Genomic DNA, 27,504 nt, shown 5'->3' with positions numbered 1-27,504 from the left:
ATGTGTCATCTTAAGATGTATTGTACACAAAAATAATAAAAGTTTTACCGATATGATATATTCATTTTTTTCTCTTGTTCTGACTCGATGCATGGTTCATAAGATTCTCTTATATATATTCCCTTGACTTTTGAGAAAGATAGCCATTCTAAGGGGGCATTATAATCTATGAGAGAGTTTGACATGTCATGCAAACAATCAAATCAACAAAATAATACAGAGGAAACATAAGACTGATGAACAGAAGTCCAACCAAAAAATAGATGTGATCACAGGCACTCTGGAAGAATTGTCAAATTCTGCAACACATATGACCCTTATCGTGTTAGTTACCAGCTGTTAATCACCAGTAGACACAATACAGACATTAAAAAATCTACACTGCAATCGGCAACAAGAGCTACACAAACATCATTGTAGACTACCATTTTAATGGATGTACATGTACCAGTTTGCAAATTGATACACTAATGTTGTCTCAAATATACGACTGTAATTCTCCTTGAACCTGTTAGTAATTAGGTAATCGTCATGAAGGTACTTTCGTGCTGATAGTGTGCACATGAGTATGTTCATAAAGGATATGTTTTTTTATCATACGATTGCTCTTTTTTTCTGCATAGTAACATACTTAATTAATTTATATTATTATTTTTATTACAGCTTTATTTTGTTCCAATGTGACAGCCGAACTATATTCCGGGCCAAAAAATATGACATGCACGATACCAACAGTATATAACTACGATTTATTCGCAATTAAGAGGGAAAACGAAAATGGTGAACTCAAATATGGGATGGTTTTTTATAAAAACGGATCCATAGTTCGCAATATAATAAACGACTCTGATATTGATGTTTATTTTGATGATCCAATGACTCTTACGTTGACATTTAAGAACATTTCAAACAACATTGCCGGAAGATATGACATCGAATTAAGGAATGATACTTTACATTTAATCGCTGAAATAGAAGGCTACATCACAGTCCTTCAAATGGAGGGTAAGTTGAAATACATCATACATTGTTTTATTCATTAAGGAAACAAATAAAATACATATTCAAATGTTGTTCATATAAGAATATTTAACAAAAAAATGATTTAATGTTCAATATCAAAATGAAATGTATACCTTTTTATCTTATTCTCTTGGATTCACCTAGATGCAAGTTACTTCTTCGACACTTTTTGATTGACATCGAGTATTTCTATGTAACTGGAAATATTTATATCTTATTTTTCTCGTTTAAAAAAAAATTGTGCTGAATATTCGAAATTAAAATTCATTTTAAGTTAAACTTAGAAATATACTTTAGTCTAGTATAATTTAAAAGATATAAATGACCGTCATATTCATTTGTTTTATAGACTAAATGATTATAATAAAACACAATGATATCTGCTGTAGCCCTCTTTTTGGACTTGTTTATCTATTGTGTCTTTTTAGTTTAGTTTACACATTGTTGTCGTTATATTAAGTTTATGCGACTAGTTAGCGGTTGAGCTAGCTAAACAACAATGTGCAATTCACCATGATGAAAAACAGGCACCTGTCTGAGAACAAAAATATATATACCTTGATATGATGTTAGGTAACGGTGTATAGGAAAACAAGATCTGAGACAGGTGCCTGCGTGAGGAAATGCCTGTATCAAGTCAAAAAAATAACAGTTCTTTCCATTCGTTTGAAGTGATTGTTTTACATATGCATTTCAATATACTCGACATCATTAATGTGTTGATCAATACGTATACGATTTGTCTCATCTAATAAGGAAGATTTTGTCACTGTCATTAATATTTAGATTTACGAATAGTTGTTAGATTTGTTAATTTAGTCACTTTGTCTTTTTTTCGTTTGTAATATTTTTACTAAAAGAGGGACGACGAAAGATACCGAAGGGACAGTCAAACTCATAAATCTATAACAAACTGACAACACCATGGCTTAAAATGAAAAAAAACAAACAGACAAACAATTATAGTACACATGACACAACATAGAAAACTAAAGAATAAACAACACGAACCCCACCAACAACTAGGGGTGATCTCAGGAGCACCGGAAGGGTAAGCAGAAAAATGTGATTCGCATTGCGGGTGATAAAATTTGAGCAAATGCCCTGCATATTTTACACTTTTACGGAAAATATACAAGCTTTCATATCATATAGGTCTTAGTGATCAATGAGCCAAGCAAATATAAGTGAAAAATACAATATTATTCATCACCATGAGAATGTCTTATTGTCACTTATTAATTTGACTAATTTAACTTCTTTTCTTAATAGAACTGTCGTGCAATAATTTATCGGACGCAAGGCTTGGTTCTGGACCTAGAATAATGAAATGTACAATACCGAAATTGGAACAATTTGACTACATAGGGTTTTATCATCAAAGTGGATTAGAGAACTCATCATATGGAGTTCAGTTGTATAAAAATGGAACAACATTCAACCAAATTAATAATAATAAGAATATCCATGTAAATCTTCAAATTATGTCTTCATTTTATCTGTCAATAACATTTACGAATATATCTTGTGACATGGAAGGATTTTACACAGTTGCACTGATGAGGCAAATAGAAGAGGAAGTTGTTGAATTTACAGGTGCAGTTGGACATTTGCAAGTCACAAGTAAGTTTCACTTTTTATAAACTCAAAATGTACTGTGAACTATTTTGTTTATCGTTAACGTTTACAACAGTCTTCTACGCTTTAACAACTGGGTCCGTTGAAACCACAAAACGCATTTTCCTCATTTGGATATGTAGTTTTGCAAGAGCATCCAATGATGAAGCCTGTCAAACAACATGGCTACAAATACAACATGTAAGTAAAATGAAAGTGTTTCCTATCATCTTGAAAACTGTTATCGATAGAGATAATCAGACAGAAGCAGAATTGTTAAAAATGTTGCGCTCCAGACAACTCGGCCATCAACACTGAACATACAAAGATCAAGAAGATGTAGTAAACGTGTCAATGAGAAAACTCGCCATCCAAGTCACAATTTGTAAAAGTAAACAGTTGTAGATCATATATATATAAAAAAGTATGTATTTCAAAGCAATGTTTAAAAAATCACATATCCAAGAGTATTTGTCAACTACGAAAAAGACAAGACAACACTTTAGATTCGTATTTCGCTGAAACATGTCACAAAGCAAAGGTTTCATGTACATTACACATTCTTGTGTATTTATAATAGGGGAGAACCAAGCAAGAGCTAAATTACGGTAATAACATGCGACAGTGTCTTTTACCCGTAAATAATCTGATAACATTTAATATGGATGAAAAATAACACCATCTCACTTGTTGATAGAATAGATTAGGTCCAATGATATTGCAGTGACAGTAAAAAAAAGCATCCGTCATGCAATGTGAATGGATTTAATGTAACAGTATGAGGAGTGTTGTTGGTTATTTAAAAAATGGTATCTGTTACGAGTTGTTGTTGAACAGTCATTTTGCAATGCATGTTAGTGTTTACTTAAACGTTGCATCAGTATATTGTACCATTGAAAGAAAGAAAGAAAAATAAAATACAAACTATTGAAGTGATGGTACAACATATATAATTTTTTATGTTTGTCCTATAATCATGATAATACAAGACTTCGTAAGTTCTCATTTATCGCATATTATGTTTACCCGCTTTTTTTTTCTTCTGTCATGGTAAATGTTAGTTTTTATAGTGATTAAGATAATAACAGAATAAACGAACACAGACAACCGGTAAAATTAAATGAAATGAACATTACTATATTTAAGACGAAATATTTAATTTAGAAACATGAAAAAAATACATTCTAGTTACAGTTTGGAAAGTATTTTCATTTGTACCGTTTTGTTAACTCTTGGGAGCGGGTAGTCCAAATAATTATGACGTCTTGAAAGGCTATCATAATTTTTTTCTTTGACGCCTTACTTCAAATAATAGCCTTTCAAGACGTCATAATTATTTGTGACGCCTTACTTTGAAGTAAGGCGGTCAAAGAAAAAAATTATAATAGCCTTACAAGACGTCATGATTATTTGGACTAGGTAGCGGGCATACCACGAGTTCGATCCAGGGTCGATTCGTACCACAAACATTTTTTGGTGGAATAACAGTATATATTTAGCCGATTTAATAAGGGCGGTAAAAACAGTGCAGGCGGTGTTGTCACGACATCCCAATAGCACGAGTTTAAATCGCGGTGAGCGAAGACCAAACATTTGCTTTCTAAAATGCAGATTTAACATTGCTGTGCTGATATCTAAAGTAATAATGAATATGATATGTGTTTTCCGCCGTGTATTACCTTCACTGGTGATCCAATGGATGGATCTGTCGTCGAGCTGTCACTTAGACGTACTTATTAAATAATTATTTCTGCATCTGACGATCCTTTACGATAGATGATTTAGCTAGCATAATCTGCAATCAATTCAATCTTCATGCCATATATATTAGTTACTTTGTTACAACTCAATGTTCTACTGATTGATTGTTTTTTGGTGTTTTAACGCCACTTTTAAGCACTGCATTTACGCTATTTCGTGGCGGTAAGTTTTTATTAGGGGAGGCAGCCGGAGTGCTCGGAGAAAACCACCGACCTGCGATGAGAAAACTTACAATCCTAGTCAGTTAAGATTGAAGTCGAGTGCACCTGCACGAGCGGGCTTCGAACTCATAACCTCAGTGTTGTCTGGCTAGTGATTACAGTAGTAACTAGTTAGACCACTCGGCCACCAAGGCCCCTTTCTATGTTCTTCTGATGAGGAAAGGTAACTGTAGGTCACGGAAACCGTAAACTTAAGTTAAGTCTAGGTGGTCGATTGGTCTAGAGCGATGAACACAGTGCATGAGATATCCCAGTAGCATGAGTTCGCATCCCGGCGAGGAAAGAACAAAAAATTGATTCTGTAAATTCGTAGAATTTGTAGATTTTACATTGTTGTGCTTATATTTATAGTAGTATATATATATGTGTTTTCCGCCGTGTATTACCTTCACTGGTGATCCAAGTGACAGCTCGACGACAGATCCATCCATTGGATCACCAGTGAAGGTAATACACGGCGGAAAACATCTACACACGCTTAAAAAAACACGTGTCTCATGTCTATCTCTAGATTTGCCTTCCGTGACAAGGTAACACTACGACTATTGAAGTTATATTTTATATATAGCGGATGTGGTCGAGTGGTCTAGAGCGCTGGACATGAGGCTAAGCGATTGGTGCTGTAGTGTATCAAAGGTGTGAGTTCGAATCCCGCTGAGGGACGAACAAAAAATTGTCAGTAGAAAATCTAACTCTAACACTGTTTGGAGTAATTTTCAGACTTATATATATATATATATATATATATATATATATATATATATATATATATATATATATATATATATATATATATATACTAACTAATTGCTACCAAAGTCCCGATGCGTTAAAACAGCTACTAAAGTAAGCATGATTCAGCATTTTCAAAGAATTTAAGAAATCGGTTATTATCGAAAATCTTGATGTTATATTAATATTGTTTGGACGTACAATATGTTTTTTATAACAATTTAAGATAAATATGTTACTTTAAACTCAATAAAAAATCGGGAAATGTGTAAACTCGGCCTCCAAAATGTATACGTGCCTACTTTAAATTTTGTGCCTTCTTATACAATTTTTTAAAAAAAATATTGTTAAATTACTACTTAAGTCGCAATCACCGGAACATCTCTTGATTTTGTATTTAAACAAGTATAAGGTCGTTAAAGTCAGCGTATATATTAAGGATAAGAATAACATTTCTTTTCGGAAGTCTTTCTTATTAAACAAACAAAACGGCGGTTCTGTTGGCAAGGAAGTTATATTTGTAGAAAAAAATTAAATGTAATCAAAAACTTTCAAGAAATTACGAGTAGTTTGTCTGAAATTAAAAATACATAAGGAATATCAAAATTATATGTTAAATTGGAGTTGACACGTGCTGCAAAAAAAAGTGTACTGGTATATAAAAGAAAAACTTGATCAAACTTTTTGTGTTGTTTAATTAGCATAGAAATATAATTATAAGAAATGAATGCCTCTTTTTGTATTTTTTTTTTTTGGTGGTAAAAGGGAAGGGGGATTTTATATTGTTGATCGTGTGCATATTTTTCGAACGAACCGCTTCGTACAAGTTGTGCTTCATTCAACACTTTTACAACTCAATTAAATTATTAAAAGAAGCATAATTTCTTAATTGAACAATCTGATTCTAAACATGTGATACGCGTTTTAAAACCCTAGACGGCAATATTATAATAATATTTGCATGTACATTTATATTTTATAACTGACTAAGCGGTATGGGCTTTGCTCATTGTTAAATGCTTACGGGGTGACCTATAGTTATTATTTCTGGGTCATCTGGTCTCCTGTATAGAATTGTCTCATTTCTACATAATGTACATGTTATTTAAACCCGTCCCTTTACATCTATAGTCTTCTTTTTTCTAAAGCCTGCATATATTCTGGGTTTCTTTTTTACGATTGAATGTTGTTAATTGACAGGTAGTTTTAAAGAGTTTTAAATATTCTTCCCCACATATGATCAGATCCATGTTTTCGTACTTTATATATGCATGAATATGTACTATGCTTGCTTTCTCAATTAAAATTGTGATGTCACAAAAAATTAATAGCACGAAAAGCCCATGAGATGAGGATATTCTTCAGTTTTAATAAAATTTATTAACTAGTAAATTTAAAATGTTCACTGCTGTGTAGATATTTATAAAACTTCGAAGTAGTGATCAATTTCTTCACTAATTGCGATAATTTCACGTTTCTTTCCCGATCCAATTTCCTATTATTTAGGTACCAAGAAAAAACATTTATAAATAGTGCTTTTCTGTGCATTGGTTTTTCTAAAAATAGAATAATCCAAAAATACGCAATTCTACTTTCTATTGATTTACCTTCTTTTCTTCGTATGAGCTTCCTCTGTTAGGAACACCCCTCTTTTGAGGGTAATATGGATAAAAGTCTTTAAGTATGTACACACTCCGTGAATAAATATACACTTGCTAAAATCTAAAATAAACTTTAAATAAGTGAGTGATAATTGTCAACAGCCATTATTGTTGTTGTTGTTGTGCTGGTAAATTCCTCCGTTGACTTCGGAGCACCCTGTCGTAAACAGGTATAAGAATCAAATATATCACTAAACGTTCCTTTGTCTAAACTATTGTCTCACACGATATAAAGTTCACAGATTGTTATTATAAGTCGATCCGGCCCAAGTCGATCCGGCCCACGTCGATCCGGCCCCAAGTCGATGCGGCCCCATAATAAAATATGAATAATTTTAAACTATATTCACTATATGGAGTAATTTGTGACAAAGAACAAATATTACCGCAAGGCCGTAGCTACCCTTGAGGCAAGTGAGGAAATTGCCTCACTAAAATTTCGACACTGATTATTTTTTTTTATTCAGATATATAAATATAATGGTCATTTTTGTTGTTCTGTCTCAACCTTAATTTCTATAACTTGTCATCCTTCCTTTTAAACTATTCTTCCTGGATATAACTCAACATTTCGTTTCTTTATATTCGGGTTTTCGGAATCGGACACAAATTATTCAATTTCAGAGGCGGATTTAGGGAATGGCAGGGGGCCCGGCCCCCCTTTTTTGGAAAAAATTGGTTGCTTATATAGGGAATCACTGAAGCGTGACTGGAGCGGGCCCCCTCTTAGGTCAGTCAGTGGCCCCCCACTTCTTCAAATTTCTGGATACGCCATATACGGATTAGCGCTGATAAATGAAACAACACCACTGATAGCACAACCTTTGTCATACATGTAACTTTTAACTGGCTTCTCCATTGTGTCAATCTTTTGAGATTCCCTCCTATGTTACATCCATCAGAGTACCTATGGTATAATGTGTATTACACCCTCCTATGTTATATCCATCAAAGTTCTTATGGTATTATGCGTATTACACCCTCTTATGTTACATCCATCAGAGTACCTATGGTATTATGTGTATTGCACCCTCCTATGTTACATCCATCAGAGAACCTTTGGTATTATGTGTATTACACCCTCCTATGTTACATCCATCAGAGTACCTATGGTATTATGTGTATTACACTCTCCTATGTTACATCCATCAGAGTACATATGGTATTATGTGTATTACACCCTCCTATGTTACATCCATCAAAGTACCTTTGGTATTATATGTAGTATACCCTCCTATGTTACATCCATCAGAGTACCTATTTTATTATGTGTCCTACACTCTCCTATGTTACAGCCATCAGAGTACCTATGGTATTATGCGTATTACACTCTCCTATGTTACATCCATCAGAGTACCTATGGTATTATGCGTATTACACTCTCCTATGTTACATCCATCAGAGTACCTATGGTATTATGCGTATCACACTCTCATATGTTACATCCATCAGAGTACCTATGGTATTATGCGTAATACACTCTCCTATGTTACATCCATCAGAGTACCTATGGTATTATATGTATTACACCCTCCTATGTTACATCCATCAGAGTACCTATGGTATTATGCGTATTACACCCTCCCATGTTACATCCATCAGAGTACATCAGAATTGGGCGTATGTAAGTTACATTGGTCCCTCAAGTGTTGACCAATATGATCTACAAACATCCAACCCTCGTGAGTACTAATGTATGCAACCATTAAAACTTTGAAAATGCTTTGTCTTCTTGACGTACACATTAACTGTACCACAAGTACTGGCCATTATTATCTACAAACATTAACCGAAGTTAATATATGAATAGCAGTTTAGGGCGACCAGAGGTAACCATCGTCAATATATGTGTTTGGTGACCAGAAGTAACCAAAGTGAATGATTGTGTTATGTGAGCATTAATATAAGGTGACCAGAGGTCAACATAGTGAATATATGTACAAGGTGACCAGAGGTAACCAAATTAAATGAGTGTGTTATGTGATCAGAGCATCATTGTAACTGAACCAGAGGTAAACATGGTCAATATGTGTCCAAGGTGTCATTGTCTACGAATATAGTACCTATAGTGCATGTAGTGTGAACAGTGTGTTACTTGCTATATTTTTTTACCCTTTCCAAATTTGTTTCTTCATGTTTAAATGTACTTCATGTACCTCAAATAGCAAGTAGGGGGTGTGAATCTGAACTGTAAAAATATTTGGGTCATGGATTTTGAATTAAAGTAATCACTCCTTTTGTTATAGTATACATGCATATTTGAGTACAGTATTGCATATTGCAATTCAAATGCAACAAGTAATCAACAACAAATAGAAAACTAACGATTAAGTAGAATAAAGATGGAAGGGAAATTATAAGTCAATCTTGACGCATTTCTTGTTGCCTAAAATTTCCTTTTTTCACATAATTATGTTGTTTTTATTTGATTTAAATTTCTGTTATATAATAATTGTAGAGAATATATTTTGGTTGTGGTTAAGTTAAATATGATCATTTTTCACTTTATCATGTTTTTTCATTACCATATCCTGATTTAATCTGATATTTGTCGGATTAGTTATGAATGTTCATCCTATCTTTCCACAGTTATTTGATTCAAGTTATTGCCAAACAAATATATCATAAAAATTTCCAAAATAACCTTGACCTCTGAAAAGCAAATGGTTATTCCTTCATCATACTCAAAAATACACAACCTTTATTTTCTTGGCAGCTTTTAACTATTTTCATTGCATGCTTTATGCAGTTTACAACTTTTTTTTATCTAGAATTATTACCAAAGAGGAGGGGCTTGTAAAATTTAATAGCTTACCGAACTTCATTAGCTTCTCTTTTTGATGAGGAAATTTTACTAAGCCTAGTAAAGACATCGCTTTTTTCAACAATGTTGCTGAAATCTTCAGCCAAGTCTTTTGCCTCTCCTTCTGAAAAGCCTGAAAATAGGCTGATAGAAGTCTTGATGTTCCTTCTTATTACAATTCCTGGTGAAATGTTTGCCACTGATCTGCTCCTCTGGAAATAAAACAAATAGTACGTTTTCAAACACGTTTTTATCCTTTTTAACTTTTTCTTACCAAAATAATTTGTATGGGAAGATAAAGAATTGAAACAGTGCTGATATACTCACAACAAAGCCAGGAATGACGTCACAAGTAACGTAGAGCTAAAAGGGTACTAATGAATTGATTAATAAATATAATCAATGAAGAAGAAAAAAATATATCGAAACACTGTACCTTGGTAAAATTCCAATATTTAGTTTCCACCTTTTATTTAAATTACAATTTGTTTTAACATGTTTCAATACCTTTGTGTGATCTGATATTGTGATTTACCAGTTATATACCCTATACATCAATGTCTGATCTCTGGCTACCTTTGTTGTGATCTGATGTTGTGATTACCAGTTATATACCCTATACATCAATGATTTTTGCTGCCTTTTTATCTACCGTGTCCTTTGAAAAGACATGATCGCATATGGCTACATGCTATAGATTCGCTTTTTGTATATGTTGTTCGTAAACAAATTTAAACTGCAATGGTGACTGAGGTATAAAAATGTGACAATTTCCGTTTTTTACCGGCAGTCAAACCATTGCTAGAGCGGGTGGTCAATTTGACTGTGTGTGATGATTGAATTCAGAAAGCTAGGAGACGTGAAATCTTATGCCTAATGTTTTGAGATTACCATACAAATCTGTGTATTTTGAATAACCTCTGAAACAACTTTTTGGGTGTCAGTAGATACCCGGGGTAGGTACCCAGTTATAATGCTAAAAGGAGTAGGTCCGGTAAGGACTCATTTTGGCCTCAAATTTCAGTTTCATCTGACGAAAGATTTTGACCAAGCTTTAAACACTTAAGTGTCTATTTCACTCAATTCAATTAGTTTATGTGAAAGATTTTAACTGATTAAGTCATTAAAAACGATCCGATTGAAGCTCAAATATGAAAAATCTCTCAAATATGCCAAAAAACGTCACTTTTCAGATGATTTTTGTCAAAAATGAAAGTGGCCGCATCCGTGTTCATCCACAACCTTTATATATGTTATGTATTAAATTTTCTGACGTCAGACACTCAATAAATGTGTTCGTAGATAGTAGATGTTTTTGTGTTCTGTTAAATTGTTCCTTTTAAAATTGTTAAACGATGATGACTGATGTACCCATATTTTGACTATTATATTTATTGTGTCTGTTTATTTAACGCATCAATGTAAAAATATCGGAAATTGACGAGACTGTCATTAAAGTGAGAGGGTTAGCGCTATAGAACCAGGTTTAATCCACCATTTTCTACATTTGAAAATGCCTGTACCAAGTCAGGAATATGACAGTTTTTGTCCATTCGTTTTTGATGCGTTTTGTTATTTGATTTTGCCATGTGACTATGGACTTTCCCAATTGATCTTCCTCTAAGTTCAGTATTTTTGTGATTTTACTTTTTATGTATTATAAAATACAACTTTCATTGCAATATTAAGGATGAACACGAATGCGGCCACTTTCGTTTTACACCGAAACCGTCTAAAATTTAACTAAAATGATAGAATTTTGAAGATTTCAGTAATTTACCATGACTTAATGGTGCTACAACCCTATATATGTGCATTGTATTGTCAAAAACAGCCCATATTTATGTAGCAGAAGCATTCAACTGTCCAATAAATAACTAAAAGTTTACATTTGAACAATTTTGTAAAACTGTTATATTTTTGGGCCAAAAAGGGGCCTTACCGGACCTACTCCCTTTCCCAACCTTCAATGCAGATATATACCTATTGTACTCTTTCGTCCTGATCATACGTGAAATACTTGGCACTGGACCTTTCCTACTTAATTGATTAGGATTGTCAGTTTTCCTATCAAAGGTCGGTGGTTTTCTCTGGGCACTCCGGCATCCTCCACTGACAATAATAAAAACTGGCTGCCACGAAATAACCAATGGTATGCCCGGCGGTGCTGGGGGAAGATGTTCACTCTTATGGGTAGTTGCCTTTATGTTGGTTTTCTAGGCTTTTATGATGATTTATCGTGTTTTCCGCTTAATGAAGCACCTATTTATGTTGGAAAACACATGTTAATGTTAGCCAAGGCCTTTATGATGAAAATGACACCTTGTATAGACCAATAATATGGTCAGTTTGGTCACTAGGGTGAAAAGATCCGGGGTTGGTATGGTCAATATTGACGTCTGGCTATCCAAATTGAGGGTAGGGTCGATTAAAAAAATTTTGGCCTACGTCCACATATTTTTGTATTATAGATAAAGATTCAGGCATGTAAAAGACACTATAAGCATTTGTTTGGGCTATACCTGTAATATACACAAATGCCTGGGTGGTGCTGGGGGAAGATTTTTACTCTTATGGGTAGTTGCCTTTATGTTGGTTTTCTAGGCTTTTATGGTGGTTTATCGTGTTTTACGCTTAATAAAGCACCTATTTATATACAAATACAAATATACAAATATTTTATTGGCACAAACACAATAACAATAATTGGGAAAGGCCCATATTTCAGTGCATTACAACAATGAATACAGCATACTAGTAGTTAAATATATATATAAGAACTCTATTGAAAAGCACATGTTAAAGTTATCCAAGGCCTCTACGATGAAAATGACACCTTGAGATTCATTGCTAGAAAAAAAGACCTTTTAACGAGTCGTATCTATCGGTTTATTAAATATATCTTTTTAACTAAGAAAGTTGGTTTTATATAATTTAACCAAAAATAAAGGTATTTTACACTTTATCTATTTCATAAATAAAAAGCAATATATATCCCTTGATTTTCGTTGTTCACGAATATATATATAGTCCCTAGTGTTGACAGTGGGTTACTTGCCATTAATTTTTATACCCCTTCCAAATTTATTTCTCCATGTTTAATGCCTCAAATTGCAAGTAGGGGAGTGAAATTACACTGTAAAAATATTTGGGTCCAGAATTTTAAAGGAAAGTAGTGATTTGGTCCAGCTGAAAAAGGTTAAAAATTAGCACTTCGGAAGCTGTCAAAAGATTTCAAGACGCCCTAAACATAGAATTGTCCATATTTTGAGTTAGAGCCGATGAAGGTTTCTATAATTTTGATATAATTTGTCCAAAAAGTAGTACAACACACTGTAAAAATTTCTTTGAGAAAGCGCAGGTGGGATTTTTTTTATTTTCATTTATGTTCTAAAAGAAATGCACTACGAAATAATTGTGTTCTCGGACCAATTGATTAAAACAGCGAAATTTTAAATGAAACAACATAACGTGAAATTTTGCCCATTTTCAGCGTGTATTTTAGTGGGTTTTTTTCAAAACGGTAACACCTATACATGATATTTGATATTCATTGTGAAGCCCTACATTCTCTTCTTATATCAGTTTAATTGAGATATATTATATATGATTAAAGACTGTGCACTCTTAAGTTATATGTTTGAAGCAAGCGAATAGGTCATCATATATACGTCTTCAAATTTCAAAGTGTCAGCATTTTACAAAAATTAACGCAATTGAGCATCTGAAAGATAATGTAAAAGCCTTTAAGGATAATACCATAATTTAATGAACAAATAAGTTTTTTAACGAAAAATATATCGTTAAAGTTTATGTATGCAGCGAAATGCATACTTAAACCCCGTGCCTACTTTGGTGAAATGATGACTTATACGGAATTTATAAATGTATTGGTTGTTCTAAAAATAGAATAATCTAAAAATACGCCCTTGTAACACCCTAGTCTGGCATTTGTGTCATCCTTAGTCTGGCATTTGTGACATCCTAGTCATACACAATCAACTTTATAATACGAACAGACATCATATCTTTATAATAAATGCTCCATTGTATCTATAACACCTTTATATATAATGTCCTATCTAACACCCATGTCATGCCCTTGTAACACCCTAGTCAGGCATTTATGACATTCTAGTCATACACAATCAACTATATAATACATACAGACAACATATCTTTGTAATAATTGTTCTACTGTATCTATCACACCTACATGTATAAGGTCTGCATCTAACACCCCAGTCATGCCCTCATAGCACCCTAGTCAGGCAGTTGGGACATCCTAGTCATACACAATCAACTATATAATACATACAGACAACATATCTTTGTAATAATTGTTCTACTGTATCTATCACACCTACATGTATAAGGTCAACATCTAACACCCCAGTCATGCCCTCATAGCACCCTAGTCATACACAATCAACTATACCATACGTACAGACATCATATCTTTGTAATAATTGTTCTATTGTATCTATCACATCTTCATTTTTAATGTCTTCATCTAACACCCCAGTCAAGCCCTTGTAACAACCTAGTCTGGCATTTGTGACAATCTAGTCATACACAATCAACTTTATAATACGTACAGACATGATATCTTTGTAATAAATGTTCTATTGTATCTATCACCCGTTTATATATAATGTCCTATCTAGCACCCATGTCATGCCCTTGTAACACCCTAGTCTGGCATTTGTGACATCCTAGTCATACACAATCAACTTTATAATACGTACAGACATCATATCTGTGTAATAATTGTTCTATTGTATCTATCACACCTACATATATAAGGTCTACATCTAAAACTCCAGTCATGCCCTCATAACACCCTAGTCAGGCATTTGTGACATCCTAGTCATACACCATCAACTTTATAATACATACAGACATGATATCTTTGTAATAAATGTTCTATTGTATTTATCACACCTTTATATAATGTCCTATCTAACACCCCAGTCATGCCCTTGTAACACCCTAGTCAGGCATTTATGACATTCTAGTCATACACAATCAACTATATAATACATACAGACATCATATCTTTGTAATAATTGTTCTATTGTATCTATCACACCTACATATATAAGGTCTACATCTAACACCCCAGTCATGCCCTCATAACACCCTAGTCAGGCATTTGTGACATTCTAGTCATACACCATCAACTATATAATACATACAGAAACATCATATCTTTGTAATAATTGTTCTATTGTATCTATCACACCTTCATTTATAATGTCTTCATCTAACACCCCAGTCATGCCCTTCTAACACCCCAGTCTGGCATTTGTGACATCCTGGTCATACACATTCAACTTTATAATACATACAGACATCATATCTTTGTAATAATTGTTCTATTGTATCTATCACACCTTCATTTATAATGTCTTAATCTAACACCACAGTCTTGCCCTTGTAACACCCTAGTCTGGCAGTTGTGACATCCTAGTCATACACAATCAACTATATAATACATACAGACATCATATCTTTGCAATAATTGTTCTATTGTATCTATCACACCTTCATTTATAATGTCTTCTTCTAACACCCCAGTCACGCCCTTGTAACACCCCAGTCTGGCATTTGTGACATCCTAGTCATACACAATCAACTTTATTATACAAACAGACATCATATCTTTGTAATAATTGTCATATTGTATCTATCACACCTTCATTTCTAATGTCTTCATCTAACACCCCAGTCATGCCCTTGTAACATCCTAGTCTGGCATTTGTGACATCCTAGTCGTACACAATTAACTTTATAATACATTTGTACATACAGACATCATATCTTTGTAATAATTGTTCTATTCTATCTATTACATCTACATATATAAGGTCTACATCTAATACCCCAGTCATGTCCTCATAGCACCCTAGTCAGGCATTTTTGACATTCTAGTTATACACCATCAATTATATAATACATACAGAAACATCATATCTTTGTAATAACTGTTCTATTGTATCTATCACACCTTCATTTAAAATGTCTTCATCTAACACCCCAGTCATGCCCTTCTAACACCCAGTCTGGCATTTGTGACATCCTAGTCATACACATTCAACTTTATAATACATACAGACATCATATCTTTGTAATAATTGTTCTATTGTATCTATCACACCTACATTGATAATGTCTTCCTCTAACACCCGAGGCATGCCCTTGTAACACCCTAGTCAGGCATTTGTGACATCCTAGTCATACACAATCTACTAAACAATAAATACAAACATCATATCTTTGTAATAATTGTTCTTTTGTATCTAGCACACCTTCATTTATAATGTCTTCATCTAAAACCCCAGCCATGCCCTTGTAACATCCTAGTCTAGCATTTGTGACATCCTAGTCATACACAATCAACTAAACAAGACATACAGACATCATATCTTTGTAATAATTGTTCTATTGTATCTATCACACCTTCAATTATAATGTCTTCATCTTATACCCCAGTCTTGCCCTTGTAACACCCTAGTCTGGCAGTTGTGACATCCTAGTCATACACAATCAACTATATAATACTATAATACATACAGACATCATATCTTTGTAACAATTGTTCTATTGTATCTATCACACCTTCATTTATAATGTCTTCATCTAACACCCCAGTCATGCCCTTGTAACACCCCAGTCTGGCATTTGTGACATCCTAGTCATACACAATCAACTTTATAATACATACAGACATCATATCTTTGTAATAATTGTCATATTGTATCTACCACACCTTCATTTATAATGTCTTCATCTAACACCCCAGTCATGCCCTTGTAACATCCTAGTCTGGCATTTGTGACATCCTAGTCGTACACAATCAACTTTATAATACATTTGTACATACAGACATCATATCTTTGTAATAATTGTTCTATTCTATCTATTACACCTACATATATAAGGTCTACATCTAATACCCCAGTCATGTCCTCATAACACCCTAGTCAGGCATTTGTGACATCCTAGTCATACACAATCAACTATATAATACATAAAGACATCATATCTTTGTAATAATTGTTCTATTGTATCTATCACAGCTTCATTTATAATGTCTTCATCTAACACCCCAGTCATGCCCTCATAACACCCTAGTCAGGCATTTGTGACATTCTAGTCATACACCATCAACTATATAATACATACAGAAACATCATATCTTTGTAATAATTGTTCTATTGTATCTATCACACCTTCATTTATAATGTCTTCATCTAACACCCCAGTCATGCCCTTCTAACACCCCAGTCTGGCATTTGTGACATCCTAGTCATACACATTCAACTTTATAATACATACAGACATCATATCTTTGTAATAATTGTTCTATTGTATCTATCACACCTTCATTGATAATGTCTTCCTCTAACACCCGAGGCATGCCCTTGTAACACCCTAGTCAGGCATTTGTGACATCCTAGTCATACACAATCAACTAAACAAGACATACAGACATCATATCTTTGTAATAATTGTTCTATTGTATCTATGACACTTTCATTTATAATGTCTTCATCTAAAACCCCAGTCATGCCCTTGTAACACCCTAGTCTGGCATTTGTGACATCCTAGTCATACACAATCAACTATATAATACATACAGACATCAAATCTTTGTAACAATTGTTCTATTGTATCTATGACACTTTCATTTATAATGTCTTCATCTAAAACCCCAGTCATGCCCTTGTAACACCCTAGTCTGGCATTTGTGACATCCTAGTCATACACAATCAACTATATCATACATACAGAAATCATATCTTGTAATAATTGTTCTATTGTATCTATCACACCTACATATATAAGGTCTACATCTAACACCCCAGTCATGCCCTCATAGCACCCTAGTCAGGCATTTGGGATATCCTAGTCATACACAATCAACTATACAATACATACAGACATCATATCATTGTAATAATTGTTCTATTGTATCTATCACACCTTCATTTATAATGTCCTCATCTAACACCCCAGTCATGCCCTTGTAACACCCTAGTCAGGCATTTGTGACATCCTAGTCATACACAATCAACTTTATAATACATACAGACATGATATCTTTGTAATAAATGTTCTATTGTATCTATCACACCTTTATATAATGTCCTATCTAACACCCCACTCATGCCCTTGTAACACCCTAGTCAGGCATATATGACATTCTAGTCATACACAATCAACTATATAATACATACAGACATTATATCTTTGTAATAATTGTTCTATTGTATTTATCACAGCTACATATATAAGGTCTACATCCAAAACCCCAGTCATGCCCTCATAACACCCTAGTCAGGCATTTGTGACATTCTAGTCATACACCATCAACTTTATAATACATACAGACATCATATCTTTGCAATAATTGTTCTATTGTATCTATCACACCTTCATTTGTAATGTCTTCATCTAACACCCGAGTCATGCCCTTGTAACACCCTAGTCAGGCATTTGTGACATCCTAGTCATACACAATCTACTAAACAATAAATACAGACATCATATCTTTGTAATAATTGTTCTTTTGTATCTATCACACCTTCATTTATAATGTCTTCATCTAAAACCCCAGTCATGCCCTTGTAACATCCTAGTCTAGCATTTGTGACATCCTAGTCATACACAATCAACTATATAATATATACAGAAATCACATCTTGTAATAAGTGTTCTATTGTATCTATCACACCTACATATATAAGGTCTACATCTAACACCCCAGTCATGCCCTCATAGCACCCTAGTCAGGCATTTGGGATATCCTAGTCATACACAATCAACTATACAATACATACAGACATCATATCATTGTAATAATTGTTCTATTGTATCTATCACACCTTCATTTATAATGTCTTCATCTAACACCCCAGTCATGCCCTTGTAACACCCTAGTCAGGCATTTGTGACATCCTAGTCATACACAATCAACTTTATAATACATACAGACATGATATCTTTGTAATAAATGTTCTATTGTATCTATCACACCTTTATATAATGTCCTATCTAACACCCCACTCATGCCCTTGTAACACCCTAGTCAGGCATTTATGACATTCTAGTCATACACAATCAACTATATAATACATACAGACATCATATCTATGTAATAATTGTTCTATTGTATTTATCACACCTACATATATAAGGTCTACATCGAAAACCCCAGTCATGCCCTCATAACACCCTAGTCAGGCATTTGTGACATTCTAGTCATACACCATCAACTTTATAATACATACAGACATCATATCTTTGTAATAATTGTTCTATTGTATCTATCACACCTTCATTTATAATGTCTTCATCTAACATCCCAGTCTTGCCCTTGTAACACCCTAGTCAGGCATTTGTGACATCCTAGTCATACACAATCAACTAAACAAGACATACAGACATCATATCTTTGTAATAATTGTTCTATTGTATCTATCACACCTTCATTTATAATGTCTTCATCTAACACCCCAGTCATGCCCTTCTAACACCCCAGTCCGGCATGTGTGACATCCTAGTCATACACATTCAACTTTATAATACATACAGACATCATATCTTTGCAATAATTGTTCTATTGTATCTATCACACCTTCATTGGTAATGTCTTCATCTAACACCCGAGTCATGCCCTTGTAACACCCTAGTCAGGCATTTGTGACATCCTAGTCATACACAATCTACTAAACAATAAATACAGACATCATATCTTTGTAATAATTGTTCTTTTGTATCTATCACACCTTCATTTATAATGTCTTCATCTAACACCCCAGTCATGCCCTCATAACACCCTAGTCAGGCATTTGTGACATTCTAGTCATACACCATCAACTTTATAATACATACAGACATCATATCTTTGCAATAATTGTTCTATTGTATCTATCACACCTTCATTTGTAATGTCTTCATCTAACACCCGAGTCATGCCCTTGTAACACCCTAGTCAGGCATTTGTGACATCCTAGTCATACACAATCTACTAAACAATAAATACAGACATCATATCTTTGTAATAATTGTTCTTTTGTATCTATCACACCTTCATTTATAATGTCTTCATCTAAAACCCCAGTCATGCCCTTGTAACATCCTAGTCTAGCATTTGTGACATCCTAGTCATACACAATCAACTATATAATATATACAGAAATCATATCTTGTAATAATTGTTTTATTGTATCTATCACACCTACATATATAAGGTCTACATCTAACACCCCAGTCATGCCCTCATAGCACCCTAGTCAGGCATTTGGGATATCCTAGTCATACACAATCAACTATACAATACATACAGACATCATATCATTGTAATAATTGTTCTATTGTATCTATCACACCTTCATTTATAATGTCTTCATCTAACACCCCAGTCATGCCCTTGTAACACCCTAGTCAGGCATTTGTGACATCCTAGTCATACACAATCAACTTTATAATACATACAGACATGATATCTTTGTAATAAATGTTCTATTGTATCTATCACACCTTTATATAATGTCCTATCTAACACCCCACTCATGCCCTTGTAACACCCTAGTCAGGCATTTATGACATTCTAGTCATACACAATCAACTATATAATACATACAGACATCATATCTTTGTAATAATTGTTCTATTGTATTTATCACACCTACATATATAAGGTCTACATCGAAAACCCCAGTCATGCCCTCATAACACCCTAGTCAGGCATTTGTGACATTCTAGTCATACACCATCAACTTTATAATACATACAGACATCATATCTTTGTAATAATTGTTCTATTGTATCTATCACACCTTCATTTATAATGTCTTCATCTAACATCCCAGTCTTGCCCTTGTAACACCCTAGTCAGGCATTTGTGACATCCTAGTCATACACAATCAACTAAACAAGACATACAGACATCATATCTTTGTAATAATTGTTCTATTGTATCTATCACACCTTCATTTATAATGTCTTCATCTAACACCCCAGTCATGCCCTTCTAACACCCCAGTCCGGCATGTGTGACATCCTAGTCATACACATTCAACTTTATAATACATACAGACATCATATCTTTGCAATAATTGTTCTATTGTATCTATCACACCTTCATTGGTAATGTCTTCATCTAACACCCGAGTCATGCCCTTGTAACACCCTAGTCAGGCATTTGTGACATCCTAGTCATACACAATCTACTAAACAATAAATACAGACATCATATCTTTGTAATAATTGTTCTTTTGTATCTATCACACCTTCATTTATAATGTCTTCATCTAAAACCCCAGTCATGCCCTTGTAACATCCTAGTCTAGCATTTGTGACATCCTAGTCATACACAATCAACTTTATAATACATACAGACAAGATATCTTTGTAATAAATGTTATATTGTATCTATCACATCTTTATATAATGTCCTATCTAACACCCCAGTCATGCCCTTGTAACACCCTAGTCAGGTATTTATGACATTCTAGTCATACACAATCAGCTATATAATACATACAGACATCATATCTTTGTAATAATTGTTCTATTGTATTTATCACACCTACATATATAAGGTCTACATCTAACACCCCAGTCATGCCCTCATAACACCCTAGTCAGGCATTTGTGACATTCTAGTCATACACCATCAATTATATAATACATACAGAAACATCACATCTTTGTAATAATTGTTCTATTGTATCTATCACACCTTCATTTATAATGTCTTCATCTAACACCCAAGTCATGCCCTTCTAACACCCCAGTCTGGCATTTGTGACATCCAAGTCATACACATTCAACTTTATAATACATACAGACATCATATCTTTGTAATAATTGTTCTATTGTATTAATCACACCTTCGTTGATATTGTCTTTCTCTAACACCCCAGTCATGCCCTTGTAACACCCTAGTCAGGCATTTGTGACATCCTAGTCATACACAATCAACTAAACAAGACATACAGATATCATATCTTTGTAATAATTGTTCTATTGTATCTATCACACCTACATATATAATGTCTTCATCTAACACCCCAGTCATGCCCTTGTAACACCCTAGTCTGGCAGTTGTGACATCCTAGTCATACACAATCAACTATATAATACATACAGACATCATATCATTGTAATAATTGTTCTATTGTATCTATCACACCTTCATTTATAATGTCCTCATCTAACACCCCAGTCATGCCCTTGTAACACCCTAGTCAGGCATTTGTGACATCCTAGTCATACACAATCAACTTTATAATACATACAGACATGATATCTTTGTAATAAATGTTCTATTGTATCTATCACACCTTTATATAATGTCATATCTAACACCCCACTCATGCCCTTGTAACACCCTAGTCTGGCGTTTATGACATTCTAGTCATACACAATCAACTATATAATACATACAGACATTATATCTTTGTAATAATTGTTCTATTGTATTTATCACACCTACATATATAAGGTCTACATCGAAAACCCCAGTCATGCCCTAATAACACCCTAGTCAGGCATTTGTGACATTCTAGTTATACACCATCAACTTTATAATACATACAGACATCATATCTTTGCAATAATTGTTCTATTGTATCTATCACACCTTCATTTGTAATGTCTTCATCTAACACGCGAGTCATGCCCTTGTAACACCCTAGTCAGGCATTTGTGACATCCTGGTCATACACAATCTACTAAACAATAAATACAGACATCATATCTTTGTAATAATTGTTCTTTTGTATCTATCACACCTTCATTTATAATGTCTTCATCTAAAACCCTAGTCATGCCCTTGTAACATCCTAGTCTAGCATTTGTGACATCCTAGTCATACACAATCAACTATATAATACATACAGAAATCATATCTTGTAATAATTGTTCTATTGTATCTATCACACCTACATATATAAGGTCTACATCTAACACCCCAGTCATGCCCTCATCGCACCCTAGTCAGGCATTTGGGATATCCTAGTCATACACAATCAACTATACAATACATACAGACATCATTTCATTGTAATAATTGTTCTATTGTATCTATCACACCTTCATTTATAATGTCTTCATCTAACACCCCAGTCATGCCCTTGTAACATCCTAGTCAGGCATTTGTGACATTCTAGTCATACACCATCAACTATATAATACATACAGAAACATCACATCTTTGTAATAATTGTTCTATTGTATCTATCACACCTTCATTTATAATGTCTTCATCTAACACCCAAGTCATGCCCTTCTAACACCCAAGTCTGGCATTTGTGACATCCAAGTCACACACATTCAACTTTATAATACATACAGACATCATATCTTTGTAATAATTGTTCTATTGTATTTATCACACCTTCGTTGATATTGTCTTCCTCTAACACCCCAGTCATGCCCTTGTAACACCCTAGTCAGGCATTTGTGACATCCTAGTCATACACAATCAACTAAACAAGACATACAGATATCATATCTTTGTAATAATTGTTCTATTCTATCTATCACACCTTCATTTATAATGTCTTCATCTAACACCCCAGTCATGCCCTTGTAACACCCTAGTCTGGCAGTTGTGACATCCTAGTCATACACAATCAACTATATAATACATACAGACATCATATCTTTGTAATAATTGTTCTATTGTATCTATCACACCTTCATTTATAATGTCTTCATCTAACACCCCAGTCATGCCTTTGTAACGCCCCAGTCTGGCATTTGGGACAATACCCCTAATGCGCCTTGAAATGAGGAACACAAAAGTCACGTGTAAACAAAAAATCTCTGTGTAGTGATATTTGACACATTTCTATGATAAACAAATGACTGACTGAACCATTAGTGTTAATTTAGAAAGTAGGGGAACACAGAATAAATGTGTAAAAACCATGGAGCTATTAAATGTGTTCAAAGTATTAAAATTTCAAAGAACTTATTGTGTTAAAAATGGGATTTTTTACCATGAGGAGCCACATCGCAAAAGGATTCTCGGGGTTTGCTAAATTACGGAAAAATGAATCACACTTCGTACCCCGAAAATTTAACCACATATGTAAAAATGTCTCAGCTTCGAAACAAGCCATCATACATATACAAGTTTACGATATGGGCTGAGCAACAGAAGAAAACGTTACCATTACGGCCTATGGAGAAACAATTGCGCATATTACCCCATCTTCTAAGACAAGATCCAGAGATATCTTAAGATAATTTCACCTTGTACACCACAGAAAATTGTGAAAATGATGGTTAGTAGTTTTTTTATTTATACCTAGTTATCATAAATGATTTAAGATAAATATTATTGATAAAGAACAGCAAAAATTCATTGAATTTTTCGCTTTTAAAATCGTTACTGGCACGGGGCTGAACACTTTTTTTAGGCACAATCATAACTTTGTTTACCCCGAGAGATCCGAAAGGAATTGTTTATTCAATTGAAAAAGGCAGGAAAACTTACATGTAATATGAAATAATTGTAAGTAAACATGACACAATATAGTCTTTGTTATGTAATTATCACTCTGGTCTGCAGGAATAGCTGATAATCAAGGGAGATAACACACTTCACACGAGTAAAGTGAGATACATCATCACATGCTTTTATACAATGATTTGACCCTGGTCAGTAGATATCATATGCAAATAAACAGAAAAAAACCTTGTACATGTATTAAGAAAATCATGTATTACTATTGTTAATGCACACGAGCAAACACAAGATATTGTCATTTCTCAGTGAAAAAGGGGGAGGGCCAACCCTCTTGAAAACAATATTGCTATTGAACTACATGTATTAAGCTAGTTAGCTACTACCCATTGCTTCTAATATAAACAGTTTAAATGAAGGTGGCTAAGCCACAAGGGAGAGGCATTTTTCTTTCTTTGTGATAAAAACTTTCAAGAATTAGATTTTTCTCTCTCAATAATACTTATGTACTTAAATTAAATGATAACACAGCCTGAGTAAAAAATTTTGTCTTATTTCAGTTCCAGACATATCATTACTATTAAACATGAGATGGCAAACTAAAGGTTTTAAAAAGTCCTGAATAACTGGTAAGCATTTTGATTTATTAGGTAAGCTCTAAATTATTTATTTATGGTATTTGTGCAAATGAAATTACAGTCGGTATGTTATAAATATGCTTATATGAAAACTGTTGCTATGGTCTTGCTATTAAATGAAAAGGCTTGGTTACTGATCTTTTTGACTCAACATTTCGAGTTAAATCTTGCGGCAACTGATTCTCATGTAACACTGCAAACTCTATTTAGCACTATTTTGATCTGTCGTTATTTAATGACGCCATAATACGTGTGATGTCACAATGTTTCCTATAATACCTTATGTGGATTTCTCACTGAGAAAGGGTTTTCACTAAAATACATGTAAAAAGCCTTTTTTTCTCAAATAGAATTATGTGAATGGACAAGTTTTGAAAATTTGCACTTCATTGCACTCTAATTACATAATAAGAATGACTTTTCCAGTACTTTTGAGGGGTTTTCATAGTATTATATACCAGATGTCTACTAGTAAGAATAGTTATTTTGGTGGTTTTTTTTTATGAAATCTACATTTTTGCATAATTTCTCTGTCAAAATGCACTTTAAGACACAGGAAAATGTTATGGAATGCTTTAACAGGGTCTGTATATTGTAATTTAAGGTTATCATCAGAAGTTTTGTCCTTGTTTTGACTAGTAAAGGTATACTGGAAGAAATTAATTATACATACACGTTGTATTAAAAATAAATGAATATAGCGATAAAAGTGTCATTGCCATATAGTGCTGAAACGACTTTATTTTTTTTCAGAAATGGACAAAAATACACAGATTTATTCAGAATGTCATACCGATGAAGATCACCTAAAAATATTTGGAAAAATCAGAACTATGGATTTCAATATGGGACAATACCCTTAATGCGCCTTGAAATGAGGAACACAAAAGTCACGTGTAAACAAAAAATCTCTGTGTAGTGATATTTGACACATTTCTATGATAAACAAATGACTGACTGAACCATTAGTGTTAATTTAGAAAGTAGGGGAACACAGAATAAATGTGTAAAAACCATGGAGCTATTAAATGTGTTCAAAGTATTAAAATTTCAAAGAACTTATTGTGTTAAAAATGGGATTTTTTACCATGAGGAGCCACATCGCAAAAGGATTCTCGGGGTTTGCTAAATTACGGAAAAATGAATCACACTTCGTACCCCGAAAATTTAACCACATATGTAAAAATGTCTCAGCTTCGAAACAAGTTATCATACATATACAAGTTTACGATATGGGCTGAGCAACAGAAGAAAACGTTACCATTACGGCCTATGGAGAAACAATTGCGCATATTACCCCATTTGTGACATCCTAGTCATACACAATCAACTTTATAATACATACAGACATCATATCTTTGTAATAATTGTCATATTGTATCTATCACACCTTCATTTATAATGTATTCATCTAACACCCCAGTCATGCCCTTGTAACATCCTAGTCTGGCATTTGTGACACCCTAGTCGTACAAAATCAACTTTAATATACATTTGTACATACAGACATCATATCTTTGTAATAATTGTTCTATTCTTTCTATTACACCTACATATATAAGGTCTACATCTAATACCCCAGTCATGTCCTCATAGCACCCTAGTCAGGCATTTGTGACATCCTAGTCATACACAATCAAATATATAATACATACAGACATCATATCTTTGTAATAATTGTTCTATTGTATCTATCACAGCTTCATTTATAATGTCTTCATCTAACAAACCAGTCATGCCCTCATAACACCCTAGTCAGGCATTTGTGACATTCTAGTCATACACATTCAACTTTATTATACATACAGACATCATATCTTTGTAATAATTGTTCTATTGTATCTATCACACCTTCATTGATAATGTCTTCCTCTCACACCCGAGTCATGCCCTTGTAACACCCTAGTCAGGCATTTGTGACATCATAGTCATACACCATCAACTAAACAAGACATACAGACATCATATCTTTGTAATAATTGTTCTATTGTATCTATCACTCCTTCAATTATAATGTCTTCATCTTATACCCCAGTCTTGCCCTTGTAACACCCTAGTCTGGCAGTTGTGACATCCTAGTCATACTAAATCAACTATATAATACATACAGACATCATATCTTTGTAACAATTGTTCTATTGTATCTATCACACCTTCATTGATAATGTCTTCATCTAAAAACCCCAGTCATGCCCTTGTAACACCCTACTCTGGCAGTTGTGACATCCTAGTCATACACAATCAACTATATAATGCATACAGACATCATATCTTTGTAATAATTGTTCTATTGTATCTATCACACCTTCATTTATAATGTCTTCATCTAACACCCCAGTCATGCCCTTGTAACACCCCAGTCTGGCATTTGTGACATCCTAGTCATACACAATCAACTTTATAATACATACAGACATCATATCTTTGTAATAATTGTCATATTGTATCTATCACACCTTCATTTATAATGTCTTCATCTAACACCCCATTCATGCCCTTCCCCCAGCACCGCCCATACATGCCATTGAGGTATATTATAACTCAAACTAATGCTTAGGGT

At 33.7% G+C, this 27,504-nt stretch overlaps 2 long non-coding RNA genes across 2 annotated transcripts in view; both read left to right on the top strand.

Moving 5' to 3' along the window:
• The first annotated feature begins 658 nt into the window (after positions 1 to 658).
• LOC143068653 (uncharacterized) overlaps positions 659 to 27,504 on the top strand; it is a 511,029-nt gene continuing 484,183 nt past the window's right edge. Inside the window, exons 1-2 of the long non-coding RNA XR_012976219.1 lie at positions 659 to 1,005; positions 2,296 to 2,646. This is a non-coding gene — a long non-coding RNA (uncharacterized LOC143068653). The remainder of the gene's footprint in view (positions 1,006 to 2,295; positions 2,647 to 27,504) is intronic.
• Positions 23,713 to 25,832, top strand: LOC143068643 (uncharacterized). Its single transcript, XR_012976216.1, has 3 exons — positions 23,713 to 24,124; positions 24,867 to 24,935; positions 25,698 to 25,832. It is a non-coding gene; the product is annotated as an uncharacterized LOC143068643 (long non-coding RNA).

The sequence above is a fragment of the Mytilus galloprovincialis genome, chromosome 3 (genome assembly GCF_965363235.1).
Source record: "Mytilus galloprovincialis chromosome 3, xbMytGall1.hap1.1, whole genome shotgun sequence".
Classification (NCBI taxonomy): Eukaryota; Metazoa; Mollusca; class Bivalvia; order Mytilida; family Mytilidae; genus Mytilus; species Mytilus galloprovincialis.
This window is presented reverse-complemented; position numbering and strand designations above follow the sequence as displayed.